This window comes from Juglans microcarpa x Juglans regia, chromosome 8D (assembly GCF_004785595.1).
Source record: "Juglans microcarpa x Juglans regia isolate MS1-56 chromosome 8D, Jm3101_v1.0, whole genome shotgun sequence".
NCBI lineage: Eukaryota > Viridiplantae > Streptophyta > Magnoliopsida > Fagales > Juglandaceae > Juglans > Juglans microcarpa x Juglans regia.
Genome location: NC_054608.1, coordinates 29,860,457 through 29,874,378, shown reverse-complemented (window position 1 = coordinate 29,874,378; position 13,922 = coordinate 29,860,457). Strand labels below are relative to the sequence as shown.

Sequence of the window (13,922 nt, the reverse complement as noted above, 5' to 3'; positions counted from 1 at the left end):
ATACTAGTAAACAAGAGAATATAAGTCCCAAATTCTAACTTGGTTCCCAGCTTTTATATTGCTTGTTGAGATCGTATCTGTATCCCGTGGCAGAGGCCCTTGTCTCTTGTATGGGATACCACTTTGTCGTGTTTAATGCGGTATGGCCTCCCCAGGCCACGCCCTATTGGCAGGTGGGTGGGTGTGGCCACCATCCGTGTAATCTGTTAGGGACAGGGGATCTCACTGTGATTTCCGCCCATGTCTCGTATCTACCCCTTAAATGCGGCGTGACTCTATAATGACGTGCGTCTGCAAGATGGTGTCAATGTAGGTGATGTCCTTCCTTTCCACGTCGTCCAGTTTCCCTCGCAGGCCCTAAGCCTTTTTCTTCCTTATGCAATTCATGGGGCGACTGTACTGCCACTTACTCGGCCTCTACGATATGCTTAGCGTGGCCTGGGAGGGATGTAAATACCCCTTCCATAGATCATTAACCTTAATGATTTTTTTTGTATTTTCACTTGAGATTCCATATCAAGAAGCCTAATATTGTATAATAAAAAATTTTGGGATCCATATTATGAAATTTATTATTTCTACTAAAATTAGTTTTAATTTAAATTTGGTGCTGCTACATCGTGACTAGCTTTGGAAAAAGCCTATATTTTCTTGGAGTAGCACTCTATTTAACTACTAGGTCAAATTAGTTTATGTTTTTTCTTTTTAATTTTTTAATTTATATTTTTTATTATTTTAAAATATTTTTAAAAAATATAAAAATATATCAATACACTAATAGTCATTTTTTTAACTATTAAATAAAAAAAAAGTTAAGAAAAATGAAAACATATGAGGTATATGAGGATACAAATTAAATGGGTAAGATAACATTTTTCATTTTCTTAACTATAGTTGACTAGTTGACTTGACTTGTTCAATCATGATGAGCATTGAGTGATGTCGGCAAATGGGCAGTACTAGTAGCTGGCTCCAATAAAGATAAGGCCATCTGCTGGAGTAGTACTAGGAACGAACGAAGGATCAACGCGGTTCCGCCAGTACGACCCGAATACCTTCAAAGAAATAAAAATCAATTTTCTTGACTATTTCAACAAGAAATCAAGAATTTTCTTGACTTCTTGGGTAAAAAGGCAATTAACTAGCAGCTATGTCCTCCTCCATTGAATCTGTTCTGCTTGGGGTATTTGTAATTTCAGCAGCAATATTTGATTTGAACAAACAAGTTTTATGTATTATAGAGTTTTTAGAGTTTAAATCAATTTTATTGAGATATAATTTTAAATGACATGAGCTAATTCTTTGACTCTCCAAATACGGAGAGTTATATGCTTTCTTTTTTATTTTGGCACAAATCTATTCAAGACAATACTTATATTGGGACATAAACAAGCCACTTTCAAATTCAGCAATAAATATCTAACGGAGTTAGCATCTATCACATTAAGCATATAATGATAAAATTGAGATTTTAAATACTTTTTTTGTTCAATCTAGAGGTAAAAACTCTAAACTATTTTTCATGTATTTTCATTTTGAATTTCATATTAACAATTTTATTATTTCTCCGAAAGTTAGCAACTGCCACACCCTTAAAAACAGATAATATATAGAAAAATATACCAAATTTTGGAGTTATAGGAAAAAAGAAAAAATGGAGAGAGGCACTTCTATGTAAATTGAAATTTTAGAAAATTATGGGGATTAATAATTGTTTTTAGAGGAGCATTTTCTACATTTTATAGAACTATAAATAAAATTTAAGGAATATTTTGATTTTTCAAATAATTTAGGGGGGCCATGGCCTAAGGATCAACGTGGTTCAGCCACTACCACCGGAATACCTTCAAAGAGATTAAATATTAATTTTCTTGACTAGCTCATGAGACAAGAAATAAATACTTCTCTTCAGTACTGTCTTTAAAAATTTATTTTCCTTGACTCTCTTGGGGGAAAAAAACAAAAAATGAAAGGGACTTCTGTATCGAGACTAGCTTAGGAAAAAAACAGCTTCGTTTGGAATTTAACTTATTTCAACTCATTTCAACTCATCATTATAATTTTTTCAAATTCTAATATAAAATATAATAAATAATTCAACTTTTTTAAATTTTAAAATAATAATAATATTAAAAAATAATATTCTAACAATATTTTATCATCTCAACTCAACTCAACTCAACTCAGTTCAACATTCAAATATACTCTTAACTTGCTAGCTCATAAAAAGAAAAATGTAAGAGGAAAACCTCTTGACTAGTTCAATGATGAGTGATGTCGGCAAATGGGCAGTAGTAGTTGGCTCCTATAAAGATAAGGCCATCTTCTAAAGAATAGATCAGATTAGAGAGACAGAAAATTGCAATTAACTAGAATGCAAGCTATGTCCTCCTCGCTTCAAACTGTTCTTCTGCAGTAGCAAGCTGCTGTAAAACTCTTGCTTGGGGTACTTGTAATTTCAGCAGTAATAATTGTAGCAACAACAGCAGCTCAAGTACCCAATTCTAGTTGCAATAGAATATGTGGATCGCTTGAAATCCCCTACCCATTTGGAACATCCAAAGGCTACTACCTTAACTCATCTTTTCGCATTACTTGTAAATCCTCCTCCAGCTCCTCCAACTCCGGGAAGAGTACTCCAACACCATTTCTGCGTATTAGTAACATAAAGGTACTCAACATATCTTTGGATGGTGAGCTGCGAGTCTCAACTTCTGTAGCCCGTGATTGCCCACAGAAATTGAACTATAATTCTAGCAAAAGCTATACCCATCTCACCCTGCGAGAGTTCCCCATCTCGTATACGAAGAACGTGTTCACCGCCATCGGTTGTGACACTTTGGCACTCATTGGAAGTTCAGCCTCAGACAAGAATTATACGACAGGATGTGTGTCACTCTGTGACAGCACCGACGACATGGTTAACGATTCTTGCTTTAGTGTAGGCTGTTGCCAGACTCCTATTCCAGATGGAATAAAAGATTTTAAGGTGTGGGCTAGGAGCCCTGAAAACCACTCCACAGTGAGCAAATTCAATCCATGTAGTTTTGCCTTTGTGGTTGAAGAAAAATCATACAAGTTTTCCACCTTAGATCTTAAGATCTTAAGAATATGCAGGATAAACGTGCTTTTCCCTTAGTGCTAGATTGGGCAGTTGGGAAACAAACATGCGAATATGCTAAGAAGAATACTGCAGGATACGCATGTAAGGCAGCGAATAGTAATTGTTCCAATTCCAAAAATGGTCCTGGGTATCTCTACAATTGCTTCTCAGGCTATCAAGGAAACCCATATCTCTTTGATGGTTGCCAAGGTAATTAATGCTTATCTATATATGCATTAATTTGTTAATTTCATAGATCTTCTTTTAATTTCTTTGTTTTCTTTAGGCTGAGTTTTGTGATGTTCCGACAAATCCATATTCCGAGAATATGTTTTTACAAATACGTCGAAAATAAATATTTTATAATATAGTTAAAAATATTCTTTAATAATTATTAAAGTGATGAATATTCTTATAATATACTTGAAAATAATCATTTAGGTTACATTTGGATGTTGAGCTGAGCTGAGCTGAGTTAAGTTCTTTATGAATAGTAGTAAATTGAGTAGTAGAGGGAGTTATGTGGGGCCCATCTAAATTGAGTTTAAAGTATGTTTGAATGTTAATATGAGTTTAGTACTTTTTATAGGAAATTGAAACGGGTTGTAGGTTACACGTATAAAGATGTTTTAAGTTAAAAAAGGTTGTGGGTCTCACGTGTAAGAAAATTTTGAGTTGGGATGAGTTTAGTAATTTGAGAGTTGGGTATTTGGATGTTAGACTCAACTTAAAATTAGACCAAATTTAATTGAGTTTGGGAACCAAACGCAGACTTAATAAAATCTCATTGTTTTTATATATTTAGAATCAATTTTTATTTTTGTTTAGCTTATAATTTATTTTATTTTATTTTTTGTATAGAACATAATTATATAAAATTGTATATAGAGAAATATTGCAATGAGGATTTGCAAATTTATTGATAGTTAGAAGAAATATTTAAAATAAATTAAAAGGATTAAAAAATTACTTAGATAATATAGAAAAAATTGATAAACTATATTATAAAAATCAGTAGATAAAATAAAGAAAATGAATTTTAATGATGTACGTACCTTAAAAAAAAAAAAAAATTATTGAGAGGGCTCTTAGTTAGTTAGTTTTCGCTGCTAAATGACATCATATTGAAGATTTTTTATTGCTACGATGGATGTGAGTTTTGATATGGGCTGTATTCATTGTGTTTTCAGATATTGATGAGTGTAAAATTTCAAATCATGGGTGCGTTGATAGTGCATGCGTCAACCATATGGGGTCTTACAGCTGTTCTTGCCCCATCGGGTATCAAGGAGATGGGTGGAGAAATGGAAGTAGTTGCACTGCCGTTATTCCTAAACCAAGCAATTCTAAGAATATCATCATTGCACTTTGTAAGTATATATAAATTATTTATACAATCTTAAATTGCGTAAACTTTGCATACGCCATTTAAAAAAACTATACGTAACATTATTTGTATTTATATATTTTGTGTTATCAATTAATTTGTTAGAATTTTTAACTTCATAAGGACTTCTTAATTATCAGTCGATGCAGAACAGAGAATTTAAAAAAAATAAATAAATAGTGAGGATTGTTTTAATAAATTAGTTAAAACGTCTCTATTTAGAAAGTGAAAACTATAGATGCCAATTGGTGTCATTCTAGTATCTGGAAGCTGAAAGATTTGGCTTGAACATTAACCACATTTGAAAGCTGTCAAAGGTAGATATATCTACGCTAGCTTATGAGGTAATCACTCATGTAAATACTTTCTAGCTCAAATATTCATTCTGTCGTCCTAAATATTGGTTCTTAATTAACTTGGTTCAAAATGATTGTAAATTGTAAAGCAGATAATACCGGTATTGAGTAAAGATGAAGAGAAATGCTTTAGCTACAAAATGATTTCATAAAATTGTAAACTCACAAACTGACGTGTCTAGATATATGTAATACTATAATTATTATAAAATAGATTTACCGTATCACATGATGCCACATCAATTTGTATGAGTTTACTTTTGTGAAAACACCTTGTATCTATAGCACTTTCAAACATAAAGAATGAAACATTGGATTTTAGTCACAACTTTACTTAAGAATGCATTTTGTGCAGGTATCAGCATAAGTCTCTTAGTCTTGCTCTTGGGAGGTTCTTCGGTACTTTTGGGATTGAAAAGAAGGAAGTTCATGAAACTCCAAGAAAAGTACTTCCAACAAAATGGTGGCTTAATGTTACAAGAACATATTTTGAGAGACAACAAAAATATTTAGTAATGATGAGCTTAAAAAGACCACCAACAATTATGATGAGAGTAGAGTCCTTGGCAAAGGGGGTTATGGAACTGTTTACAAAGGAGTATTACCCGATAACAAAGAGGTTGCCATCAAAAAGTCCAAAGTCTGTGATAAGAGCCAAATTGAACAATTTATAAATGAGGTAATTTTGCTTACCCAAATCAATCATAGAAATGTGGTCAAACTATTAGGTTGTTGTCTTGAGACAGAAGTTCCCTTACTTGTTTATGAATTCATCACAAATGGGACTTTTTCTGACCATATTCATAATATAAGTTGTGCTTCTCCTCTTTCATGGGAGAAACGTTTGAAGATAGCAAAAGAAACAGCAAGAGCCCTTGCATACCTATATTTTGAAACTTCTATGCCAATTATACATAGAGATGTGAAAAGTACTAATATACTATTAGATGATAACCACACAACAAAAGTGGCTGACTTTGGAGCTTCAAGATTGATAGCTCTTGATCAAACAGAAATAACCACCTTGGTGCAAGGAACTCTTGGGTACTTAGACCTTGAATACTTCCAAACTGGCCAACTAACGGAAAAAAGTGATGTGAACAGCTTTGGTGTTGTGTTGGCAGAGTTGCTAACAGGTGAAGAGGTAATTTCTACTAATAGGCTGGAAGCTTATAAAAACCTAGCAATATATTTTGTTTCTGTAGTGAAAGAGGATCGTCTACTTCACATTCTTCAGGATCATATTGTCAATGAGGCTAATATTGAGCCATTAAAGGAAGTTGCTAATCTTGCAAAAGGGTGCTTAAGGTTAAGAGGGGAGGATAGGCCCACTATGATGGAAGTGGCAATGGAGCTAGAAGGATTGAGAAATATGGAAAAGCATCCATGGGGTAAAGATAATCAAACCATCGAAGAAACATAATACTTGCTTAGTACACCTACACTCCCTTTTAACCTTGATATTGGCGTTGGTTCTTCTGCAAGTGCAGTTAGTGGATATGATAGCATGATAAACCAACTCTTAAAACCCCTAGATGATGGTCGATAAGTAGTTAAGTCCACAATAATTGATTTATATAAATCAGTGAGATCCATTCATGAACTTCCACATGCCTAATAATGTTGAGTAATAATGTTGTAGACTTTACCACAGATCATTCAGTATCTTTTCTGGTTCTCTCACTTTTACTAATTTTCTGTAGTTGGATGTAACTTGTAACAGTTTTTTGTTCCTCTTTGTAAACAAATAAGTTTGATCCCATCCTACTGCAAAGAGTCTACTTTTCCCTCAATAATTCTCCATTCTTGACTATTTAAGAAAGTTAATGTAATATAAGTTGTACAACATGTGCCTGTCTTGCACAACGTACTGAGGGTTCCGGGGTAAGTACTCTTTGGTTCCAAGGTACATTATATTAGCAATTAGCATCAATTAATTAATAGAATCGTGACACTTATCCCAGCCCCAGCCATCATGAAAATTATGGGAAAAAATTTGAAAAAAACGACAAGAAACTAAAACTAAACAATACACAATTAATAAAATGGGAGATCTAGAGTTGAAGTGGCCAACACTCATCAAGAGGGTCTTCACTCCCTCATGGGATGGCTCTTGTCTTCCTAATTATGTGGAGTTCGCCTTAACATGGTTTTATGCAAAGAGTGCATCTTTGATCTGAATGTAGTGTAAAGTCGGGTTTAAACATGTATTCAGAGCCTGATATGTTAGTCTTTCTTTTTATTCGAATAAATTAAGATGTACAGAATTATTGCCCATATTCGAAAAAGAAAATTTCGAATTTGCACATCTCGCCTCACTTTTCTTTGATATCGGTTGGGGAATCTTTGACAAGTTTTTGATATAGATCTACGCCCTCTCCATTGTTTGATGAAGTAATAAAGATGACTTGCATGTAGATCTTATACTTCTTCATCTCAAATAAATTAGGTCTAATGTAGCTTCCCATTTGAGGATCGAATCCCGTTTCAACCAAGAACTTGCAAAGGCCATAACAAAGAAAGCAAAGTCAAAGGCAAGTTCCCATTAGCAAAATTGTCTTTGCTTCTCATGTTGAGCTAACATGGCCTATAATTCTTGAACTTGGAAGCAAAGTCGGAGACAAGTTCCTCAGTAGGTGCTCTTTCATGCATGCTTCATTGGAAAAATCGATTCTTGAATTTCGCTTGCTTCTTGGTTTGATTTGTGTTGTATAGATTTTGTTATTTTTTTTTTTAATCCGTGAAGGAACACTGAGCATTTTTGGTTTTTCATATGCTCTTTGTGGGTATAAATTTTAGTCTTCAAAACTTGATTTTACCGTTCTAAAAACTAAAAAGAAGAGTTTTGACTAGCAATTATTTCTCTAAATTTTTGCGGCAGTTTATTGTGGGTTCCAAGTTCCTTGCACATATCATAATTAGGTATCCAAAAGATAAGATGAGATAGTTTTGGATGAAAGTTGATAGTTGATTAAAATATTGTTAGAATATTATGTTTTAAAATTATTATTATTTTAGAATTTGAAAAAGTTAATTGTTTAGTAAATTTTGTGTGGAAATTTTAAAAAGTTGTAATAATTAGATTAGACGAAATAAAATGAAATGGAACACTTTCACTATCCTCCTACTCTCTTAATGGATCACTAACCTCTTTTTAATCATCATTCCCGTACATTAGTTTGCTTCCGTCCCTTATACAACTTCTGTTGTCATTTTATTTTTCTGAACCATCGCCATATGTAGCTTCCTTGTGATCTAACAGATTTTTTGTGCAAACATTACTCAATTCCAGCATTGCACGCGCTATGGCTCCTCGTTCATTGGTAAAGGACCTGGCAAGAATTCATGGTGCCAAGGGTGCCAGCCGGTTTCCAACACCTAGGATTTAGGTCGAGACTAGACATGCCATGTTCATAAAGAAGTGCACATGTAAGTAAATAGTCGTTATAAAATTTCAACGAAATAGTAAAGGTTAAGTACTATTTGTACTAGAGTTTAAATAGTAAGAAGATTCATTCAATAAACACCCAAATATCCATATGTCACTTCATTTTTTAAAATAATATATAGATGCAATTGTTTGTTCCTTAAATCCAAATACGACAAACCGATCATAGTTGGCCATCGGACTTAGTAATGTAAATCCAAAAGAACAACAAAATCTCTATTAGCAGAGATATGCCATATCTATTGCTCATGCATGATTGATCCTTCTTCCTCAGGTATCTCTCCTGGATCTAACTCTACATCAAACTCTACAGTTCCGATAAATGAAACCATAGGTAGGTTAAACAGCTAAAGACTGCTAATGATCAGTAATGCTACATCCTAGCTCATGGTCTGGTTGTTATCTTTGGTACATCAAATGACACTTCACTCGCTATTTTTGCTCCCCTTTCTTTTGCTATGTATAGCCCAACATGATGCATAAACTCCTTCATGCATGTAACACAATAACATCATCTTTAAGACTTCGAAATGTATTTCTATGATAGTATTGGTTTGGTTTTCTTCTGCCTTAAGTGAGAGTTTCTAAATAATATCTAGGGAAGCCATCCCCTTTTTTTAAAAAAAAAAAATAAAAGAAAAAAAAAAGAAAAAGAAAAAAAGTATTTCTATGAGAGGAATGAGACGAATGTGTAGTATATAGTGTTTTCCAATTTGATTTGGCAAAGAAGACATTATTTTTTAATTCCTATTTCAAATTCTTTGTAACTAGTGCCTTATGTTTCCAAGTTGCTATGATGTTTACATCTATGGAAGAGCCAAGTTTAAATTCATCGTTTGTTCTATGTGACGATAGAGTATGGAGATATGAAGACAAGCTTCGTATTAATGAATGAAGTACCTGGGGATGAGCTAAAGCCCCTTTGGTGTCTCAGGCAACATGGAGAGGAATGTCAAATGCAGCACATGCCCGAGAATACACCAGCACATCCTATAGAGGGGTGAGAAACCCAAGTTTCCTTGCCGATAATGTAATGCATACAAAGTCCAGCACACATATATCAGTGAATATCCCGACAACCAGCAACTTCATCAACACAAATCATAAACATAATCAATCAAGCTAATTAATAAGATCAAACAATTAGGAAGAATAGCTCTCAAAGGAATTGTCTTAAGCACTTACAGATTTGATCTGATTCTTCTTCACCCAATCCACAAAAACATTGGAACCATCAGCCTCAGTAGAACCCAAGTATCCATCAAAACAGTCCTTGCGCCTTATTGTTACATTAGGTTCATTCTCTATCCATCGCAGAGCTGCAGTTTAGTGGATGAAAAACCAACATCAGATCAGAATAAAAGAGAGGGAAGTTTATTCCTACACTACCATGTGTTTAACACAGCATGTTGGCAAACTTGGGAGGGTTTTAAAAAGATATAATCAATATCCAAAAAACAGAACAACCATGGTGAAACACCACAGTAAAGTTGCCCATAGAGATGATTGGACAACCTAGACGTTGGGAAAGGGGAACAACCACAGAAGAGTAACTCTTCTTGTTTGGTTACACATGAGATAAATAAGAACAAAGTTGAATAAAATATTATTAGAATATAATTTTTTAATATTCTTTTTATTTTGAGATTTGAATTGTTGAAATATTTTTTTAATTTTGTTTGAGAGTTTAAAAAAATTGAAATAATTAGATAAGAAGAGATGAAATGATTTGTGAAACTGGACCTTAGAATGTGTAAGCACCTAGTAGTCTGTTTCGGAAAAAAAAATGGATCCTACTATGAAAAAAATGAAATAGATAGTATCAGAAAACCCAAAGCCATCAACGACCAAAATCATTCCATGCTTGGTCTGTTGGTCAGTCCGACATTTTAACAAGCATCTCTTATGTGCAAGGGTCTAAAAGGGAACAAAGAGAGTTAAGAAATGGAAAACTCAGGATGGAGGGAAGAGAAATTGATTAAAAATGTTTACAATGATGAACAATGTCCCCTACGTCTAGAGATTTCTTGTAGCAAAATATAAAAGTATTTTTAAAATAGAAGATTCAATGGAAGGCACTTTTAAGAGCATTTCTTTATATTTTGAAGAAAAATGTATTATAAAGGATTCATTGGGAGTGCTCTAACTTACTCAAAACATATTTACACCACACCACTATGAAAGTTTGATTAGTTAATGCTCACCAAACGCAAACACATATTAGGTGTTGCAATATTATCTCAAATTGGCGTTTCTATCAAGCATACATAGAATGATGTCAAACTCAAATTATATGTGCCTCATTCATCACTGATAAAAGTAGTCTTCTTTGTAAACCCAAATCTAAACATTTTCAACACTGCAAAAAACCGAACAATCATTTTAACTGCAAAGATTTGTCTTGTTTCATATACGCACTACACATACAAGGAACAAAACTGGACGAGGAATTATTAAAAAGATAGCAAAACTAAATAGCAGGAACCAGATTGGACTCGTCCGTGCCAGCAATACAATGAGGAGGATATGGTTTCTCGGGCTTGTTTAGATGATGAGAATCAAGAAATGCCATAATTGGCCATTTCTTCTCACAAAACAATCTGCTGAGTGTTGGGTTTGCTCCTTTAGAATCCCACACCGATGGGTAAAAAGTAAAGAGCAGGCCTCAAGGCTTATAAATAGGGTGCTTGGCCTCTTAGTTAATTATACCAAGTTATAAGCTTAATTAGTAACTTGTGACTCTAAGAAAAGTCCTCTATTAGCCTTTTCTTGTAAAAAGGAAAGAGATGAGAGTTAAACTTTTACTAGTGGGAAAGCTTTTTGCGTGTCATTTGGAATGAGGAGAAAAATTATGTGATTGTAATAATTTTTCACATAGTGTATTTTCTTTTATGAGTCTGGTGGTTTTCCTCCTGTTTTTAGGAGTTTCCACGTAAATTCTTGTGTTGTTATTATTTCTCTGGTTTTCTTCATATTTCACCAAAAAGTGGATCCTGTGGGTGAATTTGGTAGGTCCAAATTCCTAACAAGTGGTATCAGAGCCACTAGGTTCTTTTTGGTGGGTGGAGCTTTGGTGTGGTAGTGTGGATACGTACAGTCTAAGAAGGTTCTGTCTAGGAGATTGGTATTTAAGTGGTCCAGTGTGACCCTCCAATCTTTCCTGGGAACCTTGAATTTCTGTCTAGGAAAGAATAATCTTTCCTGGAAACTTACTTAGTGAGTACCATTCATTTCTACAGTAAAATTCATCGAAGCAATGTCAGGAAGTAAGGTTACAAATCCTATCAGATTTGAGGTGGAGAAATTTGATGGAAGAATCAATTTTGGCTTGTGGCAAGTTCAAGTCAAGGATATTATGATTCAATCAGGATTACACAAGGCATTGAATGGCAGATCAATCCCTGAAGTCAGTAGTGATACTAGCGTGACTGATGAAACAAAGAGCAGATCTGTAATGAGCGATGAAGATTGGGAGGATCTGGATTTGAGAGCAGCAAGTGCGATACGTCTGTGCCTGGCCAAGAATGTTCTTGCAAATGTGCATGGAATATCTACGGCAAATGAACTCTGGGAAAAGCTCGAAGAGTTGTATCAGACGAAGGGCGTCTCAAATCGGGTGTACATGAAGGAGCAATTTCATACATTGCATATGAGTGAAGGTACAACTATTTCAGATCATTTAAGTGTTCTCAATGGCATTGTCTCTGAGCTAGAATCTATTGGAGTTAAAATTAATGATGATGATCAAGCCTTGAGACTCATCTGGTCTCTTCCACCTTCCTATGAGTATATGAAGCCTATTTTGATACATGGGAAGGAGAAAATAATTTTTTCAGAGGTTACCAGTAAACTCTTTTCTGAAGAGAGAAGACTAGGTGGTGGAAGAAATGGTCCACTTGGGAACTTAGCATTGGTAGTAGCTGGTAATGGGAAGAAGAAGAACTCCATGAAGATGAAAGAAGTATGCTGGGGGTGTGGACAATTTGGGCACGTTAAGAAAAATTGTCCAAGAGCAGGAGCAGGTTCGGCAAGTGGCTCCAAGTCAGTAAATGGAGATACTGGTAATGAAACTAACGTTGTGTCTCTCTCCATGGAAGACGAAGTCTGTTAAAGGGACATGTACATCCTCATGGCATGCCGCTAATTCCCAAAGTTGCCATGATAGAGGATGTGTTAATGTTAGTGGATCCACAAGTTTGCACACAGGCATTGGTTTGGCATTAATGTAGGGTGTGGTGGAAATTCATGTCGATGGTTGATGAACTTCCAGGAAAGCCAAACGTGGAAGTTGCACCATAATTTTTCAGCAAAATTATTTTCGACATGGGCCGAAATTGAAATGCTTGGAATTGGTTTATTTTGAGTGGGTATGCTTTTATGGTGGAGTATGATAGCAGAAGCTATGAAGATCTTCATTGCGGTGGAGCGTGGCTGTGGGATTAGCCAAAGTCGCAAGGTGGAGATTGTTGGGTTTGCTCCTTTGGAGTCCCACACCGGTGGGTAAAAAGTAAGGAGCAGGCCTCAAGGCCTATAAATAGGGTGCTTGACCTCTTAGTTAATTACACCAAGTCATAAGCTTAATTAGTAACTTGTGACTCTAAGAAAAATCCTCTATTAGCCTTTTCTTGTAAAAAGGAAAGAGGTGAGAGTTAAAATTTTACTAGTGGGAAAGCTTTGTGGGTGTCATTTGGGGTGAGGAGAAAAATTGTGTGATTGTAATAATTTTTCATATAGTGTATTTTCTTCTTTGGGTCTAGTGGTTTTTCTCCTGTTTTTGGAAGTTTCCACGTAAATTCTTGTATTGTTATTATTTTTCTGATTTTCTTCATATTTCACCAAAAAGTGGATCCTATGGGTGAATTTGGTAGGTATAAATTCCTAACAGTGAGCCCTTCTGATTCTTTGATCATTCTAGAAATCTGGCTGTTAGGCTGTCTTGGTGCCTGTTGAACAAAGTTCTTACTAGGATCCATGATTTGGAAGTAAAAAACAAAGCAGAAACCAATCAAAAACAAAGATGAAAACTTGAACTTTGGTGACATATATTTCCATCAGTGGGAGATGGACAGATAAAAAACAAAAGGCATTAACTTAAAGTATTTAGCAGAATAAAACCAGAAGACATCAAGGAATTGATTAATATTTAAAGTATACCAGATTTCCAGCACCAACAGTGCAGAAACCATTTATGATGTCAACAAGAACAAGACCGGTGAGAGCATCATCGGGCAAAACCACGGACTCCTGCTCAAGAGGAATCTCACCCTTCAAAAGATCAATTGTCGGAGACACCATTTTAATTTCCTGTTGCTTGATTCACTTATTCTCAGATCATATGTCCATCAACAAATTAGTTTGGATTGAGAGATATGTTGAGATGGCTTGTAAATAGTAGAATAAAATATTGTTAGAATATTATTTTTTAATATTATTATTATTTTAAAATTTAAAAAAGTTGAATTGTTTATTATAGTTTATGTGAGAATTTGAGAAAGTTGTAATGATAAGATGAAATGAATTAATATGAGTAAAAAATGAGTTTTGCTGGTGAAAAAAAAAAAAGCAGAAACCATTAGAAAACAAAGATGAAAACATGAACTTTGGTGACATATATTTCCATCAGTGAGT

At 34.5% G+C, this 13,922-nt stretch overlaps 1 long non-coding RNA gene and 2 pseudogenes across 1 annotated transcript; 1 reads left to right on the top strand and 2 right to left on the bottom strand.

The window, feature by feature from the left end:
• Nucleotides 1-2,258: 2,258 nt before the first annotated feature.
• Nucleotides 2,259-6,451, top strand: LOC121243106 (annotated as a pseudogene).
• A 2,213-nt stretch (nucleotides 6,452-8,664) lies between these two features.
• LOC121242407 lies at nucleotides 8,665-10,866 on the bottom strand (annotated as a pseudogene).
• Nucleotides 10,867-13,189: 2,323 nt separating this feature from the next.
• On the bottom strand, nucleotides 13,190-13,639 carry LOC121243107. The gene is made up of 2 exons (XR_005936061.1): nucleotides 13,449-13,639; nucleotides 13,190-13,237 (listed from the first exon to the last, which is right to left on the bottom strand). It is a non-coding gene; the product is annotated as an uncharacterized LOC121243107 (long non-coding RNA).
• Between the last annotated feature and the right edge of the window lie 283 nt (nucleotides 13,640-13,922).